A 21854-nucleotide genomic window follows, 5' to 3' on the forward strand; every position below is an offset into this window, starting at 1 on the left:
CCATTGTAGTTAGCGAGGCTACAAAATAACAAAACGACCTAGCCTAAAAAAAAATTACAAAATTAAAAAAAAACCGACATGTCCTCTAGAGGAAACAGGTGCAGCATTGTAAGACCTGTCGCCGGTTTCTCTCCCGAGCAACAACCAACTCTGCACCTGCACGTAGGGAGGGAGAAACAGCCACCAGCCCCAGCCATAGCCAGAGGCTGGCGGCTAAGAGAAGCGTTTTTTGAGAGAGAAATATGGTAACAGTATGGATGGCTGTAATGACCTTTGTTCAAACATAAATATCAACTAATTATACAAGAATTGTAAATTATTTATTAAATTAAACCAAAAATAGTAAAAAAAAAAGAAAAAGCAAACTAAACATTCATTAGTTTAAACACTTGTCAAAGAGAATCCTCAAATAAAAGGAAACAAAAACAACAATCTTTCGAAGTTTATAATACTTCAACATGCCAATGCAAGGACACAATGTCAGTCCTTAGTAGTTGGTTGTCATTTATTAGAGCTGCTCTTCTTTTCCGTGGCTGACGAGGAACTCGCTTCCTTGTTATTTTCTGGTTTACTACTCTTTGCTTTTCCATTGCTTCTTTTCTTAGGTCCATTGTCAAAAGTATACAAGGACACAATGTCAGGAATCTCCCCTGGAATATTGTAATTCGTTTCTGACGTCATTGTTATTACAAAATTTTCACTCCTTCGAGTTACAATTGTAATCAACAACCTAACTGCAAAATCCTTAAAGACAAAAAGACAATGATGTGATACCGACTAAAGACCCTTCGAGAGTCACAGTAACTCGTATAATTTTGAACCAAAGAATTCTACTTAGAGCTCAAAGTATTGCGTGCCTTGGATTGTTCATGAACGAGGTATTTATACTAGTAATTAAGGACTCCCAAGTCCTTGTTTAAGAGGAAGCATGTAAACTTACTCGTTTGCATTCCAATATCAATGAGGAGGAGGAAACAAGATCTGGTTACTTTAGGAGCGATTCGTAGTAGATTTTTCCTTTCCTTTTTTCATGTGTTTCCATTAATATCTTTCCCTTTAGCAGACAAATTCTCTGGCATAGATAGTAAAATAAAATATATAAAAATTCAATTTTATAATTAACTTTACAAAATCTGAAATATCGCAAGGTAATTAATTATAAGTTAAGGTTTGCATATTTACTTACTATGAATAAGAGTTACAATCATTGTGATTCTTTATTTCTTTTCGTTTACTAAAACATCGGTATTGGAAAAAGTGAGGGTTCCTTGAAAATCACGAATCAAATAAGTTGTGGGGACTAGTTGATCACATTCTTATTCATCTTTCCGTTACTTGATTCATAACTTCTCCTATTCCAAGTAAATAAACAGAAGTAGAACACAATAGGAGGAAAAGAACACATCAGTATTTACGTACGCAGTTCAGCGACCATCTGTTTCATTGCATATTTATATAAAGAATCGAAATCCAAATGAGCAGTGCGCAATTTGAAAGATTAAGCTTTTACATATTCTAACATAGATATGTTGATCAAACTGTTGTTTTTCTTTCTTGGAATTTTCAGAACATCGAAATTATCAGTTGGGTTTGTTCGTTCATGTTATTTCGATTTTCAGAGTTAAACGCTTTTCTAATTAAGTTACGCTATGTTTGGATGTTTGGATGAGGGAAATAAACTTGGAATTTGGATAAAAGTCATAATTTGTAAATTGACATGCACGAATTCTCTTGTTTGGATTCATAAACATAGAAATTTAGAATTTCCGCATGGAAAAAAAAACTTGGAATTTGGGACCTCAATTCCCAAGTTTAAATTCCATATACATAGGTGTCATTTCCCAATTTCTATGATTGAGAGCTTAAAAATAATAAATTCCGTATTCAATTACATTGTTCTTTTAGGCTAATCAAACAAGAAAATTCACAAATTCTAGAAAATAAAATCCAATCAATTCAATTTCCATCATTTTAAAATTCTTTGGTAATCTTAAATTTCTTCGTCCAAACATAGTGTTCATGATGGGGATTATATATATAGTTAAGACATTGTGATCTCTACTTGTTCTGCAATGTGATTCTCCTGACCTTGAAAACAAGATGACAGCGGAGAAGAACTAGAAAATGAAGAAATGGCAAAAGAAAACGAAGTGGAATAATAATACGTATGATGAGAAGAAGCAGCTGCAGCTTCCGAAAGAGCAACATGGAGATCCACAAATGCTGCCACTATAAGCCATGATTCTTCTTTGGGTTGACCTTCAAATACCATCCTAACAGCTCCACCAAACACTCCCAATCTTTAAGCGCATGACATTCCACCATCTCCTCCATTGACCTCCTAAAGTCTTTCAACCGATCCTCCGATTCCATGCCGGCTAACACCACCACGTACTTTTCCTCCAACGACGGATTCATCATCTCTCCTCCTCCGCCGTCTGCTTTCACCTTGTCTACCATACCTACCATGCAGCTCGTGTCTTCCGGCTCGAAAAACAGCCTCTCGGATCTTGCCCCTCGGACCACCACCATATCCTAGGACTCCTCCCAGTCCTCATCAGACTCGGTTGGTGATTGATTATCTGAGGAGGAGGAAGAGTTTGCTAACCAAGACTGATCAGCTCCTCCTTCCGTTCTTGGATCGAAGAAGCCGGAGTGGTTGCAAGAGGGCCAGTCCTGCCATGGCACTGCCGACGTGGCTGCTAACGTTGTCGTTTCCTTGTTTTTTAAGAGACAAGCAACTTCATTGGAATCCAATCCAAGACGTCCGTCCGAGCTTACAAAATTGGTTGGGTTTGATTGGGATTCTGGGATTTTTGTTGTGAAGGTATCAGGTATGTTAGCCTTTTTTTTTTTTTTTTTTTTTTTTTATGGCATTGATAATAGTGTGATAGATCATATATAGAGGTTACAATAAGAGGAGATGAGTGATATTTAAAAAAGGAGAGTAAAAGGAACATGGAGAGAACATGGGTGTATTTAATTGTTGGTTGGATGCTCCAAGTTTGCTTGATTGTGGTCACGGGTAGAGCAAAATTCATTATAGCCTTTCCGAGCCCAGAAGATGTGGATAATCGTGACTTGCCACCGGTTATCTCTCTTTTTCTAAAAAAAAAATAAATAAAATTGTTGGTTTGTACAATATTGAATGGTGTTCAATGCCTTCCCCATCAAAACAACTCAACCAAAATAAACTGATTTTTACCCACTTTTTTAGCCTCTTACACACACCTATATAACCATGGCATTTTATTTCGTTTGATTTCAATCCGATGAAAAAAGTATGAAAATCACCTCTCAACGAATATTTTATGGTGGATACTCTAAGATTTTTAACTATTAGATCTTGATTTTAATGTTTTTGACCAAAGATCTAATGGTTAAAAAGTCAGACTTTTGACCACGAACACTTTTGTCAACATCTTTTGATTTGATATTTCAGACTTTTTGTAGACATTTCCAAGTTGGCTAGAGGATTGTGCTCCCTCTTCTCAACCAACTCAAGTTTAAGTTCCTTTTTCTGTAATTTAAATTAAGCTAATTAGAATTTTTCTCGAATAAAAAGATTTTATTTAAAACTTTTCATTCTATAGCATAGCCAGTATAAACTACTAATCGATATTATTAGTGGTGGATCTTGGTTCTCTGGGCACCTTACTATTATTCATAATGTGCAAAAGTTGGCGTGTAACTTCCAGTTTGTCTCGTTTTGCCATACCTTTCAGGAAACTTTGTAACTGATGCATTGGCTTTTATGGGTCAGTCGTCTCATGTTCCTGCTGTTTGGGATCGCTCTGCGCCTAGTGAGGCAAGAGCGGCATGAATTTGGGAGTTTGTTACTTAACATCTCCATATGAGGAAAAAAAAAGTACACATGATAATACATTATTAGACTAGAATGCCACGTGACAGTGAATATATTGCATGTAAGTCTTTCTCCAACGTGCCAGCTCAATAAAAATTCATTTGAGGACTTGGAGTTGGACACAACAATTAAGAAAAGAACAACGAATTGTCTAAACTTGAAATAACAAAACAAAACCTAATTGTCATTTCTGTTCAAAACATGAAAAAATAAAATTAAAACTTTATGTTCTGTACAAAAGAATCATGATATCAATAGTAATGACGGGGGTTCTTCTCCTGAAAAATGCATTCCAGCAATCTAAAACTTCTTCAACCTCACTGTTTTAAATGAAGCTATACAGTATCGGAACCAGCATACATAACGCCTGTATGTGCATTAGCACGCCATAACCTTTGTCCATAACACGATTTACAAACGGGTTCTATCGTTTAGACTATCCTCGTCATAGTTTCATCACCATTTATTCTACTAGCAAACTCCATATCATCATCATCACTTTCTAAATCTGAACTTACATCTAAAGTATGAAATGAGCTCCAATTAGGTGGGAAGGTCTTCTGCAGGGCTTCTGTAAGCTCCCCTCCTGTTGTTTCAATCTTGCGTAAGCACCTCGACCAGTAAACTGCAGTTCCCATATCTGTTAGTGTTTGTGTGTTTTTGATATGTATTTCAATGGAGGTTCTTTGCAATGGTGGAGAGAGTTTTTTTTTTAGAGAGAAAATGATGGAACTATGTCTCTTCAAATTTCATACTCTGCACAAAATACATTTTTAACCGTTATTTGTGGAAAGGAAGGGAGATCCTTCACTCACCAACACACAATACAATCTTAACCATTCATTGCTATCATCCTATGAGATCATGCCACTTGTCTTATTCTACTACTTAGGCTAGATAAATGATTAAGTTGCCATGTGGACTATGATCTAATGGCTCACATTCAAACTGAGTAGCTCCCTTAGATACACAAATCGATCTTTAGGCAAGGCTTTGGTAAGAATGTCTACAATCTGCTCCTTAGTCCTGCAGTACATCAGTTCAATTTCTTTGGCTTGAATTGCTTCTCAGATGAAGTGAAATTTTTTGTTGATGTGTCTTGTCTTTTGATGAAAGACTGGATTCTTTGCCATGGCAATGGCTGATGTGTTATCACACATAATCTAAGTTCCTTCTACTTGTTCGTCTCCAAAATCTTCAAGAACAAATCTCAGCCATTTTGCTTGAGAGGTAGCTTCTGCGACACTAACATATTTTGCTTCTGCAGTAGACAAAGCCACAATGTTTTGTTTAATTGAAACCCATGAGAATACACTAGATCCTAGTGTGAATGCATAACCTGTAGTACTTCTCATATCATCCTCACTTCCAGCCCAGTAACTATCACAATAGCCAATTAGGGTAGTTGCTTTTCCCCTTTCAAAGACAATACCAAAATCGATTGTTCCCTGGATGTATCTCAGTACCCTCTTAGCTGTTCCCATATGCTTCTTAGTGGGATTTTTATGCATGAACCTTGCCAATAAACTTGATGCAAACATCACATCAGGTCTAGTTGCAGTCAAATAAAGCAAACTTCTAACAAGCTGCCTATATTCTCCTTCATTCGCAGCTTCACTTCCATCAACTTTGCTCAACCTTTCATTCATTGCAAGTGGAGTAGCAACTGATTTGCAGTCTTTCAGACCAAACCTCTCAATTAGCTTCTGTGCATATTTCTTTTGGTGTATAAAAATACTGTTCTCAGTTTGTAGCACACCCATTCCAAGAAAGTGACGTAATAAATCCAAATCAGTCATCTCATAGTGTTTCATCATGTCATTTCTAAATTCTTCAAGCATTTGTGGACTGCTACCAATGTATACAATGTCATCTACATATAGGGAGACAATAATAATACCTGAGTCCTTCCTTGTCTTAACATACAAAGCTGCCTCACTTGAACTCTTCTCAAACCCTGAACTATTGAAATATGCATTAATCCCATCATACCAGGCTCTTGGTGCCTGTTTCAAACCATATAGAGCCTTGTTCAGCTTGTACACCTTTGTTTCTTCACTTTCCTTCACAAAGCCTTGAGGTTGCTCAACATACACTTCTTCTTTCAATACCCCATTGAGAAATGCAGACTTTACATCTAATTGATACAAGTTCCATTTCTTCTGTGCAGCAAGATCAATCAAGGTTCTAATCGTGTCCAACCTTGCCACAGGGGTAAAAGTCTCATTATAGTCAATTCTGGGCTTTTGTGAATAGCCTTTAGCCACAAGTCGAGATTTATTCTTCTGCACAGTACCATCCAGATTAAGTTTGGTCTTATAGACCCATTTAACACCAATAACAGGCTTGTCATATGGTCTCTCAACAAGCTGCCATGTGTTGTTCTTCTCAATCATGTCCAATTCAGCTCTCATTGCACTCATCCATGAATCATCCTTAGCTGCATCATCATAACTTTCTGGTTCAATAACGCACATGTTACATTTAGCCATGATCTCATTTATGCTTCTCCATTTCTTAGGTGTATCATCATATGCTTGAGATCTATCAGACACATTCTCACTTTAAGAAACATTATATTCCTCAGACTGAGAGTTTTCACCAATCTCACAGATTTCATTAGCATCCTTACATTCAGTGATAACTGGAAATGTCACTCCAGTATTTGTAATGCAGTTCTAATCCCAAGAATCATTCTCATCAAATGTGACATCCCTTGAGAGAATAATCTTTCTTGAAATGGGATCAAACAATCTGTAGCCCTTCTCACTTGCACCATAGCCTACAAAGATGCATTTATGACTATTTTCCTCTAACTTGTGTCTAAGATTAGAAGGTATGTGCACATAGCAAAGTGAGCCAAATATCTTCAAATGAGCTATTCCAGGTTTCCTTCCACTATATGCCTCAAATGGTGTTGTCTTTCTCAAAGCTTTGGATGGACATCAGTTAAGCAAATAAACTGCAGTATTAATTGCTTCTGCCCAAAACATGTATGGACGGTTCTTCTCATGTAGCATTGACTTTGCCATTTCCACCACAGTCCTATTCTTCCTCTCTGACACTCCATTTTGTTGAGGAGTGTAGGCCATAGTTAATTGTCTCTGGATTCCTAGATCACTGCAGTATTCAATAAATTCTGCATAAAGAAATTCTCCTCCTCTATCACTTCTGAGACATTTCACTTTATATCCACATTGTAGCTCAATCATTACCTTAAACTTCTTAAAGCATCCAAATGCATCCGACTTATTTCTCAGAAAATACACCCATGTCATTCTAGTGCAGTCATTTATAAACAACAAGAAATACTTGTTTCCAGAATGAGATTCAACTTGCATTGGACCACAAATATTTGTGTGAATCAACTCCAGTGGATCCTTAGCTCTCCAAGTCGATTTAGAGGGGAATGAGTCCCTGTGTTGTTTGCCTAACATGCACCCTTCACACACATTTGTAAACATTTCTAACTTAGGCAATCCATGCACCAGCTTTTGTTCTTCAAGTAATTTGAGACTTCTTTCATGCAAATGACCCAATCGTTTATGCCATATCTGATAGCAGTGTGTGACACTTGCTCTTAGAGCATACTGAGTTACAGGCATCATTGTCAAAGGAAAGCATCTATTGGCAGTCATATGTACTCTTACTACCAAATTATCGAGTGACCAACCATCAAAGATGTTCACTACATCACCTCCAAATAGCAGATAATAGTCGTGTTCCATCATCTGTCATACACTGAGAAGATTTTCCTCAAGTTCATGAACAAGCATTACTTCTTGTATATGTTTTCTTCCCAATTTAGTCTCAATCACCAAGGTTCCCTTTCCTGCCACCTGAACAATTTCTCCAGTGCCCATTTTTACCTTAGAGGTCAAATTTCTCTGAACATTAACCAACAAACTCTCATCACCTGTCATGTGATTGTTACATCTACTGTCAATATACCATGAGTTATTGACCTTCACATCTGTCACTGCATTACAGGTATAAAACAATGATCCTGTTTCTTCCATCTGCCTTACATAATTAGCCTTCTGCACTCCTTTGTTTTCATGACAATTTTTCACATAATGACCCGGTTTCCCACAACCTGTGCACTTTGGTTTACCTTCATACCAACACTTCCCATGATGTAACCTGTCACACCATTTGCAATCACCTTGAGAATTGTTTGGCTTCTAAGTATAATTAGGCCTATGATCCCAATTTCTTTGAGTGTTATTCTGCCTCTGAGCATAATTGGGTTTGTGATCCCAATTTCTTTGATTGTTGTTTTTCTTCTGAACAAAGTTTGGCTTATGATCCCAACCTTTTCCCCTTGACTTCCAATTCTCTTGAGACCTCTGATTTCCAAAAAAATCCACCACTTCTAGCACCCTTAGTTGTAACAGTTAAACTTGCAAATGCTCTCTCAATAGAAGACTTAGCATGTAAATCAAGCCTCTACTCGAATCCTTTTAAAGAAGCTACAACTTCTTGAACCTTAATAGTTTCAAGATCTCTAGAGTGCTCAATCACAGAACAGATTGCATCATATGTTTTTGGAAGACTAATCAGTAATTTCTGCACAATTCTCTCTCTAGATAATTCTTCTCCATAACTTTTCATTTGATTAATGATATCAAACAATCGAGAGAGATATACAGATAATAATTCACTATCCTTCATACGAGTATATTCAAAATCTCTACGTAACCCTTGCAATTTTACATTTCTTACTTGTTTATCTCCTTGGAATTCACCCTTTAGAACATCCCAAGCTCCTTTGGATGTCTCATCATTCACGATTCTGGGAAAGATTTGGTTCGAAACTACACCTTGAATCTTCCCAAGCGCACAAGCATCCTTCATCAGAATCTCACTGAATGACACTTCATCTGACGTCTCCTTCTTCGTCTCGTTGACCATAACTTTCTCAGACTTCGGATCTGGAGGTTCAAACCCATTTTCAACCAACTCCTACAAACCATACGATTTCAGTATAGTTGTCATACGAATCCTCCAAAATTCATAGTTATCTCCATTGAAAACCGGAGCTCTAAGCTCGTCATTGCCGGACTCAGCCATATTAGACTTGGATACAAGAAATCACAAATTTCCAGATTCGATTGGAGCTCAAAGATGTAGCTCAATCGCACTCACATATTTCATGCCCAGTTTAGACAATGAAACTTGGCTCTGAGGCCATGTTAGTGTTTATGTGTTTTTGATATGTATTTCAATTGAGGTTCTCTGCAATGGTGGAGAGAGTTTTTTTTAGAGAGAAAATGATGGAACTATGTCTCTTCAGATTTCATACTCTGCACAAAATACATTTTTAACCGTTATATGTGGAAAGGAATGGAGATCCTTCACTCACCAACACACAATACAATCTTAACCATTCATTGCTATCATCCTATGAGATGATGCCACTTGTCTTATTCTATTACTTAGGCTAGATACATGATTAAGCTGCCATGTGAACTATGATCCAATGACTCACATTCAAACTGAAACAAAAACATGAAACTTGATCTTTGCAGCCAAGCTTCAGCTGAAGGGTTACACACCAACAATATCAATGGTCAGCCCAGATTCAATCATCTCTTTACAAATGGACAGAAGGCCAGTGTAGATATAAACTTCAGCAACAGTTGCCCTTGACAGCAGAGATGTCATCAAGCAATGGTATACAGCTCTGTCAGGCTTCAGCCCAGCCAACTTCATCTCTTTGAAGCATCTCAAGGCCTTCTCTGGGAGAGAAACACGTGCCCAACCCTTTATCAACGTAGTGTAGGTTTTCACATTTGGCTTCACTCCCAACGCTTCCATATCTTTAATTATTTGTTCAGCTCTCAGAAAGACAGATTGATAAAATGCAGAAATGACGAACCAAATTGATAAACTAGGTTACTTAGTTTTCTAATTCTTGTATTGTATAACACCAGGGTTTTGGCCAACTGAAATCAGAAAGATGAAATTTTTTTGCTGTTATATGAAAGTCATCATTTTCCATTGCTTTCTAATGCATAACAAGTTGCAAAATCCATTTGTAGAATATAGTACGCTCAAAAAAAGTATAAAGAAATATATGAAATAAATATTTTATTTGTCGAAGCTCAAAATGGTGATGAAAAAGTAATATTTCTTGAAATAAAATTATCTCCTACGACCTGGCAAAATTGTAGAATACATGTATATCTCCAGCCTTGCAACTAGCATTTATGAAAGATGTGTAGGTGTGAATATCAGGTCGAACCCCTTCCTTTTTCATTTGATGCATCAAGTCAGCAGCCTCCCAAACATCTCCTATTCGAGCCCATCTGCATAACGGAAGGCAGGTTCAGAGGCAGATAACAATCAATTAAAAGAGAAGATTATATTGAAAAAATCAATTAAAAGAGAAGATTATATTGAAAAAATCAATTAAAAGAGAAGATTATATTGAAAAAGTAGAATATAATAACTATTGAAACCGGTTTGTATGGATGTGTTGTATGTATGAGTTGTCATCCTCACTTTAGCTAAGTCATAGGCTAAAGTTACTTTCCATAGCTTGTCATTCACCTTACATCAACCTTTCCATAGCTTGTCATTCACCTTACATCAACCTCACTTTCCATAGCTTGTTACTCACCTTACATCAACCTTTCTTAGTTGCTTGTAAAAGCTTCTTTACTTGTAATTTGGTTTTTGCTTTTCCACTTGTTAGGGCATATTTTAGGGATTGTGTTTGTGTAGTTATCCTACAATCTATTGTAGCTTTCTTTTGGCTCTCTATAAGAGTTACCTTCAATCTCTTGTAACATTCATAATGAAATATACAACAAATATTGAAACCAAAACTCAACATGGTATCAGAGCAGGAACCATAGGGTCCTGACTCTGTTTTTTTTTTTTTACTTCTTCATTTGCTCATCATCGATAGAGATGGCAGAAGAAAATGTGTCTAATGCTGACAATGCCTCATCCTCCTCCCCAAACTTAACCCAAGGGGTTGAGAACAATCCAAATCAACGACTATGCTCGATGCTACTCAACGAGTTCAACTACGTTCCTTGGTCAAGAGCTGTGTCACTTGCTCTAAAAGGAAGATCGAAGCTAGGGTTTATCAATGAAAGCTCTGAGCCCCCAGAATCCACTTCACCAACTTACGATGCATGGCATACTACTGATCAGCTGGTCATGTCCTGGTTACTTAACTCCATTGAGCCAAAATTGTCTGAGTTTTTCAACTACTCAGAGTCTTCCCTTCTCCTATGGGAGTCTGTCAAAGACATGTATGGCAGCCAAAACAACTCAGTTCGCATCTTTCAACTGAAGAAGAGTGTGGCTAGTTTAAAGCAAGGTGATCACTCATTTGTTCAACACCTTGGAAGTATGAAATCCATGTGGAATGAACTCGATATGTATCATCCACACACGACTGATTCCGCTGTGCTACTGAAGAGGGCTGATGAAGACAAGGTTTTTCAACTCTTAGTAAGCTTGGGAGCGGAGTATGAAGACATGCGTAGTCACTTGTTAATGACTCAAGAGCTGCCCTCCTTTACCATTGTGTGTCATGCAATCCAGAGAGAAGAAACTCGACAAATAGTGATGACCGTTGAGCCCAAATCCAACTCTGAAGCTAGGGTTTTCACGATAAATCACAAAGCAACTGGTGATAGGGTGCTTGGCAAGAAAGCAGACTGGAAATGTTCTTATTGCAACATGAAGGGACATTTGAGAGAAAAATGTTGTATTCTTCATCCGGAGTTAAAGACTAAGTTTGATAGGGAAGGCAGGATGATCAAAGATGGGAAAGGTGGAGTCACTCCAAAAGCATTTCATTCAGCTTGTTCCTCAACTGATGGAATGGCCAATTTCTCAACAAATCATGTGTCATTGATCAACGAGTTTGCTGCTTTTCTTTAAAAGAAGCAAGAAAGCACTGAACCTGATGAAATAACACCTAAAAACCCTACTACAATGCTAGGGAAATTTGCTGGATTCTTGGCTGACTCGGAGAACACATCGAAAGGCAATATTCCAGGTATTATCAATGCCATTTCCACTGCTCTTAATGAAAATGTTACACATGATTTTTAGATTATTGACTCTGGTGCCACTGATCATATAACTAATAAACCCTCTAGTCTCCACAATTTTCAAAGAACTATTGATCCAATTCATGTATCTGTTGCAAATGGGAAATGGGAACCTATTCTAGGGAAAGGAAAGATTAGATTGCTAAGTAAGCATATTGATTCCACTGCTCTTTATGTACCTTCTTTTCCTTTTCAGCTCTTGTCAATAGGAAAAATCACAAAAACCTTAGACTGTCTTGCCATATTTTCCCCTCACAATGTTGTGTTTCAAGACCGAGTTACTCAGAAGAAGATTGGTCAAGGGTTCTTCTTCAATGGACTCTACTATCTCTCAAAGTAGTCCAATTTTGTCAAAAAGCTCAGTATCAACTTAAGTCAAGTTCAGGAACACCAACTCTTGCATCAACGCCTTGCCTATCCCTCAGAACATGTGATGACCAAGTTGTTTCCCTTTTATTGTAAAAACACACTAGAGTGTGAAACTTGTCAAATGTCAAAAGCCACTAGACTTCCTTTTTGTTTCCTCTAATTCTAGAACTAGTAAACTTTTTGAGTTTGTTCACTCTGATATTTGGGGTCCTTTTCATGTAGAATCCTTTGATGGGTATAGATACTATGTTACATTTATTGATGACTATTCTAGAGTAACCTGGTTGTATCTTTTAAAACTTAAAAGTGAGTTGTTTGATGCTTTTAAGGACTTTCACAACCTAATCACCAATCAATTTTCATCTAAGTTATATATGTTAAGATTAGATAATGGTACTGAGTGCACTTCCAATAACATGAGTAATTACTTGAGCAATCATGGCATTTTGCATCAAACTAGTTGTGTTGGTACACCACAACAAAATGATGTGGCAAAGAGAAAGAATTGAGACTTATTGGAGAATACTCGATCACTTATGATCCAAATGAATGTTCCTAAGAAATTTTGGTCTCAAGCTCTACTCACTGCCACGTACATCATTAATAGACTGCCAACTCGGGTGTTGAATACTAAATCTCCTTTTGAAGTCATGAAAGGCAGGCCTATAAGCTTGTCTCACCTCAAGACCTTTGGTTGTACTTGTTGTGTGCACATTCAAGCTCTCCATCGTGACAAACTCGACCCTCGAGCTGTCAAATGTGTGTTTATGGGATACGCCAGTTCTCAAAAGGGTTACAAAGTGTATAACCCTTACATGGGGAAGCTGGCAGTCTCTAGAGAGGTGCGATTTGATGAATATTCACCTTATTTCCACAAAGGGTTGGAGACTAATGCTAATATGGAAGATCTTATGGACTTATTTCCCCTACCTATTCCAGCAAAAATTCATGAACTCACTCATGCTCATATTAGCATTGATAATTCTCAACTCACTGAGAGTGTAACTGATGCAGTGCCAAGCTCCTCTGAACTATCAGAAGCTCAACCAAATCAGCAAGCTATAAGTGCACCAAAAAGAAATCCTACACAAGATAGACATCCACCAGTGAGGTTACAAGAGTATGTTACTTACACTGCAAGGCATCCTATCTCTACAACTATTTCTTATCACAGATTCTCATCTTCTCATACTTCTTTCCTTAACAAAGTGTCCCACACTTTCGAACCAAGGAATTTTCATGAAGCCACATGCATGCCTGAGTGGCAAGATGTTATGACTAAAGAGCTTCAAGCTCTGAATGACAACCAGACATGGAGTGTGGTGGATCTTCCAAATGGCAAGAAGGTCGTGGGAAGTAGGTGGATATATAAGACCAAATTCAACTCCAATGGAAGCATTGAAAGACACAAGGCACGGTTAGTAGCTCAAGGCTTTACTTAAACCTATGGCATTGACTATAAGGAGACCTTTGCTCCTGTTGCCAAAATGAACACAGTGAGGGTATTGTTGTATGTGGCAATCAATAATGCATGGCCCTTATTCCAAATGGATGTGAAGAATGCATTTCTTCATGGGGATCTTGAAAAAGAAGTGTACATGAAGTTGCCTCCTGGTCATCCAAGAGAAAATGAACCCAACAAGGTCTACAGACTTCACAAAGCCATATATGGTCTCAAACAGTCCCCTCGAGCTTGGTATTCGAAGCTTAGTTCAGTCCTTAAAGCTGCAAGGTTCAAAAGGAGTCATGCTGACTCTTCTTTGTTTGTTCGAAGTAGTATTGCTAGCAAATTGGTTGTGCTTATATATGTTGATGACCTAATTATTACAGGTGACCATATAAGTGAAATCAAGACGCTTAAGCAGTCACTTCACCAAAAAATTGCCATTAAAGACTTGGGGCCCTTGAAATACTTTCTTGGAATTGAGGTGGCTACCTCTTCAAATGGATTGTTCTTGAATCAAAGAAAGTATGTTCTCGATCTTCTAGATGAAGCTAACATGATGGAATGTAAACTAGCTCGGACACCCCTAGCTAGCAAACTTCAGTGGCATGAAAAAGGTGAACCTCTCTCAGACCCTAGTGTTTATCAGCGAATGGTTGGGAAACTTATTTATCTCACCATTACTAGGCCTGATATCTCATATTCAGTTAGCCTAGCCAGTCAATTCATGCACTCTCCTACTCTAGTTCACTGGAAATCGTCAGGAGAATACTTCGATATCTCAAGGGCTTAGTAGGAAGGGGGATAATTATGGAGAACAATTGATCAAATCACATCTTGGCCTACACAGATGCTGACTGGGTTGGAAATGCCCTTGATCGAAAATCCATAACAGGTTTTTGCACATTTGTTGGAGGGAACATTGTCACTTGGAAGAGCAAGAAACAAACTGTTATTGCTCGATCTAGTGCCGAAGCTGAGTATAGGGCTATGGCAACAACAGCCTGTGAACTCATATGGTTGAAAGGTCTTCTTTCCGAGCTCGGATTCACAAACATGACACATATGTCCTTGTATTGTGATAACCAAGCTGCCATGCACATTGCCTCCAATCCAGTATTCCATGAAAGAACCAAACATATTGAAGCTGACTGCCATTATATTCGTGCTCAAGTTCAATCCAAGGTGATAGACACCGTGTTCACACACAGCCACGATCAACTTGCTGATTTATTCACAAAAGCACTAGACTCTACTCAATTTCAGCATTTGTTGTGCAAGCTTGGATCAATCAATCCCCTTGATCCAGCTTGAGGGGGTGTATTGAAACCGGTTTGTATGGATGGGTTGTATGTATGAGTTGTCATCCTCACTTTAGCTAAGTCATAGGCTAAAGTCACTTTCCATAGCTTGTCATTCACCTTACATCAACATTTCTATAGCTTGTCATTCACCTTACATCAACCTCACTTTCCATAGTTTGTTATTCACCTTTCATCAACATTTCCATAGCTTGTCATTCACCTTACATCAACCTTTCTTAGTTGCTTGTAAAAGCTTCTTTACTTGTAATTTGGTTTTTGCTTTTCCACTTGTTAGAGCAGATTTTAGGAATTGTGTTTGTGTAGTTATCCTACAATCTATTGTAACTTTCTTTTGGCTCTGTATAAGAGTTGCATTCACTCTCTTGTAACATTCATAATGAAATATGCAACAAATATTGAAACCAAAACTCAACAATAACATTACATTTTTATTTTTTATTTTTGATAAACATAATAACATTACATAAACATCCAACAAAACAAAGAAAAAAACAGTAGAATAAAGACTGACGAAAGTACTAGTGTGAAGTATATCAGCGCACATAAAAATTTTAACAAACCATACCCATCAATTAATATGTTGTAAATAAAGGTGTTCCTTGGAATGTTTTTAGCACCCATTTCTGTGGTGACAGCTAATGCACTTTGCATTCTGCCTGCCTTGCAACATGCCTTCAGCAAAGCCTCATATGTGAACACATCAAGCTCCAGGCCCTCACGCCTTAATTTGGTAAAACACTCGAAGGCTTTCCCATTATCACCTAAAGATGCATAACCGTGCATGATAGTTGTGTATGTGTGCTCGTCCGGAATTATGCCTGCTAGTGTCATCGCATCCAATATTTCAACAGCCCTCTGCATCTGCAATACTTACTTTTGTTTATATTTGAAACAAGATTGCAGTGAATGGGAAATCAAATCATTCAAAATCCTACATTGTTAAAATTCAAACGTCCCGGAGTAGAAAAAAAAAGGAAAAATTAGTATCCGGTCCCTAGTTCTTACTGTTCATTGACTAAGACCTTATTAGTTCTCAAATTTTGATTCAAGTTCCTATCATTAATGTGATAATGATTTTACATGTTTATTATATAATTTTTAATATAAAAATTAGTAATTAATTTAGGGTTTAATACTCACACCTCTATTAAACTTCTAATTAATTTTCAATTCAAACATTTCCAAAATAATAAAAAATTAAATTAAATTAAGTTTGTACCTATTAGTTTTTTTATATATATATAAAAAGATTCTCAATTTTTTAATCTTAAATGTACCCATTCATATAATTTTTCAATTTTTTAAATCTTAAATGTACCCATTCTCAAATATATCAATTTGTTATATGTAAAATGTACCCTTTTTTTAATATAAAATCCATTCAAATTTTTTAATCCATGTTTAAACTTATATGGGTACATTCTTTTTCGTTGATTTGAGAATGTATCCATGTTTTGGTACAATACCTTTTTTTGTTAATTTTGGTTAGTGTACCCATACATATATGTATACACACACACACACACACACAATATAATAGAGAGTATAATTTATATTTTATTATTTTTAATCCCATAAATTATGGGTTTTATTTAAAATCTCATTAATATAAACAATAACAAATTTCAATTTTTAATTTTTAATTTAAAAATATAGTAACTTACATTATTATATTAATGTCAGGGACCTCAATTAAAAACTAAAAACTAACAAGTTTCAATCAAAGAATATTGATAGTTAGGGATCGCATATAAAGTGCCCCAAAAAAAAATTATATGGATGCATGTATATAAGGATAATTACCTGCCGCTTCTCCACAAGACCAAGAACCAGAGCATTAAAAGTATGCACGGTGGGAATGCACCCACTCATCCTCATCATATCGAAATCTCTAGGGCTCTTCTCATTTCTCCAGCCCTTGCAAAACCATGTATTATTGGCATAAATGTCCGTGATGTAGGTCTATGTCTCTCCCGCTGCATTTCTCTAACAGTGCGGATGGCACGGTCCATGTTGCCCATTCCATAGACCGCGGTTACCCGTCCATTTAAATTAAACGGTTACGGTTATGGATAACCATTAAGATAAATAAACTGTTATGAGTATAACCGTTTACTCGTGAAATTTAAATGGGCGGTTATGGATATTAACTGCGGTTATAAACGGGTAACCGTTTACCCATTTATTTTATATATGTAAAACTAACACAAACCATGTTCTCGATCCAATAATACTTAGCACCTAATAAATTAGCAAGGAATTCATCGGTCCTTCTCAAGGAAGAAAATATCGGTAATATCGGAAATATCAGTAGTCCGAAAACACGGAAATATCGATGAAAATATCGGGATAATATCGATATCGATAAAAATTACATGGAAACCACGGAAATTGTAAGAAAAACTTGGAAATTTTTATTGAAACTTTGCAGGATGTTTATTTAGTCAATTATCTATTAGTTTATCACAAAAAATTGGAAGGAAATGCATTGCATGATGGATTTAACTGATTTAAGTTGATTATATAGCGAGCTGGCAAACATTGTAAGTGTAGAAAATATGTAGTAATTAATGAAATAAGTTTAAACACACCATAATCATTTATATATAATGAATTAGTACAATATTTTACACTTTATACATTGTATGGTAAGATACATGAGTGACTTAGTATCACATAGAGTGAACGTGGTGAGTAGTTCAAAAGTAGATACTTGAAAAGAAATTAATCAAATTTTAGTATGATGTAATTATTTGGACTTGATTTAAAATAGAAATTTATCATATATAATATATGTAACTGAAAAAAAAATAATCAAATTTTAATATGATGTAATTATTTGGACTTGATTTAAAATAGAAATTTATCATATAGAATATATGTAACTGAAAAAAAAATAATCAAATTTTAATATGATATAATTATTTGGACTTGATTTAAAATAGAAATTTATCATATAGAATATATGTAATTGAAAAAAAATTAATCAAATTTTAATATGATGTAATTATTTGGACTTAATTTCTCTTTATACATATATTCTTCTTCCTATTTTCTAGTATTTCAGTTTAGTAAGTGATTTTAAATTTCGGAGACGAAATTCTTTTAAGAGGGGTAGATTGTTACACCCACCCCAATTTAAATTGTATTTTCACTAAGTTTGAGTTTATCTTGCTTTTAAAATTATTTTTAGATCTTAATAGGTGTGCCCAGGGGGCCCACCTTGCTTTTGTGTCCCCGTCTCTCTTTTCTCTCAGATCTCTCTTTTCCCTCACTCTCTCATCTCTACAGTGCTCTCTCTCTGCACTCTCTCCTTCTCCCCGTGAACCAACCCACACGCCACACCCTCACTTCCACACCACTTCAACGGCGACACCTCCGCATCGCTCTCTGCACTCTCTGCACTCTCTCCTTCTCCCCGTGAACAACCCTCATTCTCCCTCTTCGCCCTCTCTGCACTCTCTGCACTCTCTGCATCTCTGCACTCTCTCCTTCTCCCCGTGAACAACCCACACCCTCACTTCCACACCACATCAACGACGACACCACCTCATCGCCATCTCCGTCTCTACGTCTCTGTCTCTGCCTCGGTCTCTCCGTCTCCGTCTCTGCCTCGGTCTCTCCGTCTCCGTCTCTCCCTCGGTCTCTCCGTCTCCATCTCTGCCTCGGTCTCTCCGTCTCCATCTCTGCCTCGGTCTCTCCGTCTCCGTCTCTCCCTCGGTCTCTCCGTCTTCGTCTCTCCCTCGATCTGGTTTCTGGATCCTTCTTCTTCGATCTGGTTTCTGGATCCATCTTCTTCGATCTGGTTTCTGGATCCCTTTCTCACCTCCCGGCGGTGGCGACGACGACGAATATCGCGATAATATCGCTAATATCGGTAATATCGCGATATTTTAAAGATATTTTATTTTTACTAAAAAAAATATCGCCGGGTCAAATAAACGATATTATCGGCGATATTTCGCCGATAATATCGATATTTAATTCCTTGGTCCTTCTCTCAATAATACTGCTACAGGAATGATGATTCTCATCATCAAGGAATTCGCCAAATCAATTTAAATTCCTTGCGGGTAATCGTGAAATTGACATAAATGTCTTCTAAACAATTTTTGTAACCCAATAATACTTAGCAAATATTATATTTACCTTCATTGTTAACAGTTAAAAATATCATCCGTAAACTATTATTTCAATTATTGGAATGGTATAAGGACTTAAAAAATTAAAATACGGAAATGTATGATGAATGTACCTATAACGGTGTTTAATTGTCAAAAAAAATTATGACAATTTTTTTTTTAATTTTCAAGTTGTTAAAAAACATGTAGACGGGTGAAAAAGAGGTAATGGTACAAAAAAAAAGATAAACGGGTTAAAAAGGGTAAATAGGTAAACGGGTATTAAACGGTTACGGTTAAATAGGTATGCGGTTATGGATATGATTAACCATTTATAAACAGTTATGGGTATGGGTATAACCATTTAGGCAATTACCTAACCGGTACATGGTTATGTGGGTATGAGTATAAACGGTTATGGGTAAATAACCGCGGTTACCCGTCCGTCATAACTGTTGCCCATCCCTAGCCACCCCTAGGTTGGGTGAGCTCAAAAAACCGAAAACTAAAAAAAAATCAAACCATTCACTGAACCGAACATAAATTGAACCAAAATTAAAATCAAACCAAACCAAAAGTTATTGGTTCAATTTCGACTTCAGAGGTTTAGAAACCAAACCGAACCAAATAAAACTTAATTTAATATTTTATTTATTTTATTATGGGTATTTATTTTTGAAGCCCAATATTAATTTCAACACAAGTCTACATAAATCCAACTTGAGGCCCAAAAAGTCTATGACAGAAAGCTTAAATTCTGAATGATTTACATGAATATTACCTTGTGTACACATGTGATGATGGTTCTATTCCCCTTGCTCGCAAAAGTTTCACGAGCACGATGCATGTCCCCTTGCCTTGCATAATGCTTCACCATTAGGCCATATTCTCCTCTGGAAGGCTGGTAAAGAAGAAAAAAGACATTTTGTGTTTTGCATACATTACTGAATCAAAGACATTATAATTTTGTTAAATATTCATCGACTAAGTACCACGTAATGCGCGGTCATATGAATGTCCATAACATGTTGTGTGATGAGTATTCGAATTATTTTCACAATTGAAGATGATTTTTAATACTATTACAATATGCCTTAGGATGTGGACATATAGTGAATGTGAAATGGATATGAACTATGAGTGTAACTTGTTAATTCTCTCAAAAACCCGAACAACTGCTTGCCAATTCTCGGGTTACGCGAGCTCTCCCGCTCTTTATGCCACTGAGACCGATACCCAACACCGTCGTACCCTTCAAGCCACCGCGCCCTCTCATCAGTTTTGTCCTTCAGTCTCCTCCCATCATCCAATTTAACAGTAAGAACCCTCCCATGGAACTCCACGCCATCGAATTCGACAGCCTTCATGGCCGACTTGGCTGCAGTCGTACCACCATAAATAACAAACCCAAAACCCGCATTTAGCTCCGTGTTTGAATGACCCTTAATCAAAATCACACTCTTTATGGGCCCAACTTGCCGGAAGAAGTCGGAAACCTCATTTTGCTTGACCCAGTTGGGCAAATTCCCCACAAAGATTTTACCATCTTGCCGGAACTCAACTTTGGGTAGCTACGAATTCTTCTTGGGCTCATTGTCCTTGATGGGTTTTTGGGTTGCTCCAAGAGTTTCTGTTTCGGGTGGCGGAGTTGGAGGAGAGAGCTTGCTAGTGAGCCAAATCTTGTCAGTGAGAGCGTGTGAATTGGTGTTAGTGGTGGTGTTAACTGGTGGGGTAGGGGCTTGGGTGGGATTAATGAGGTTCTTGAAGGGGCTAGAGCGGAATTTGGAGGTGGGTTTGGTCGGCGGAGAAGCGGTTTTGGGAGTTTTGGGTCGGCGAAGTTGGTTAGAAGGGGATTTGGCGGAGGAAGAGGCGTTGATCTGGGAGAGACAAAGAGACAAGTAGTGGTGGTGGAGTGGTGTTTTTGGTTGAGGTTGAGGACGACGGCGACGGTGACTGCGACGGCGGAGAAGGGCGAGGTGGTGTTGGGATAGTGTGGGGTGCTGAGTGAGAATTCCATTATCTGGACAGAGATTGTTTCTACCTTCCAGAGGCCGTATGTTTCTTTCTGTAGCGTTCATTTTAAAAGAACAAACTTTTCGATCAACAATCTTACCCCCGTTCTCTGTAGAGCATCTCCATCATTTAGTGAAGGCAGGGTAGGCACTTCGGCTCGAAAATTGAAACCGAAACATGAATCGAATCAGACCGTATCGAACGTTTTGATTTTACGGTTTTGAAACCGAATCGCGGCTAAGAAAACGGTTTGGTTTTGGTTTTGGTTTTGACTTTGATTTTTCAAAATCGCACCGAAACCGAAACCGCACTATATGTTGAATGTTATGTTCTAATTGGTTCTTTATGGTATAGATTCAACTACACTAGAATATAATGTCATCCAATTTTGCACCTCTATTTGAGTCCATACATCTCTCTCTCTCTCTCTCTCTCTCTCTCTCTCTCTCTCTCTCTCTCTCAAAACTCATGTTCATCTATCTGGCCACACACAAGAAGCTGTGCAGTCAATAGTACTCATATTGTAGTAGAATTACTAATTCCAACCCTTGATCACAACACTTCACTCGATCTAAATAAGGCACAGAGTTCTGGAAGCTTGAACTTGATTAATGCAGCACACATGTAATTAGCAATATT

The 21854-nt window shown here is 37.3% G+C and overlaps 2 pseudogenes; both read right to left on the reverse strand.

The window, feature by feature from the left end:
• Positions 1-1869: 1869 nt before the first annotated feature.
• Positions 1870-4503, reverse strand: LOC114823784 (transcription repressor OFP13-like; annotated as a pseudogene).
• A 5516-nt stretch (positions 4504-10019) lies between these two features.
• On the reverse strand, positions 10020-21468 carry LOC114823713 (pentatricopeptide repeat-containing protein At5g04810, chloroplastic-like; annotated as a pseudogene).
• Between the last annotated feature and the right edge of the window lie 386 nt (positions 21469-21854).

Source organism: Malus domestica, chromosome 02, assembly GCF_042453785.1.
Source record: "Malus domestica chromosome 02, GDT2T_hap1".
Taxonomy (NCBI): domain Eukaryota; kingdom Viridiplantae; phylum Streptophyta; class Magnoliopsida; order Rosales; family Rosaceae; genus Malus; species Malus domestica.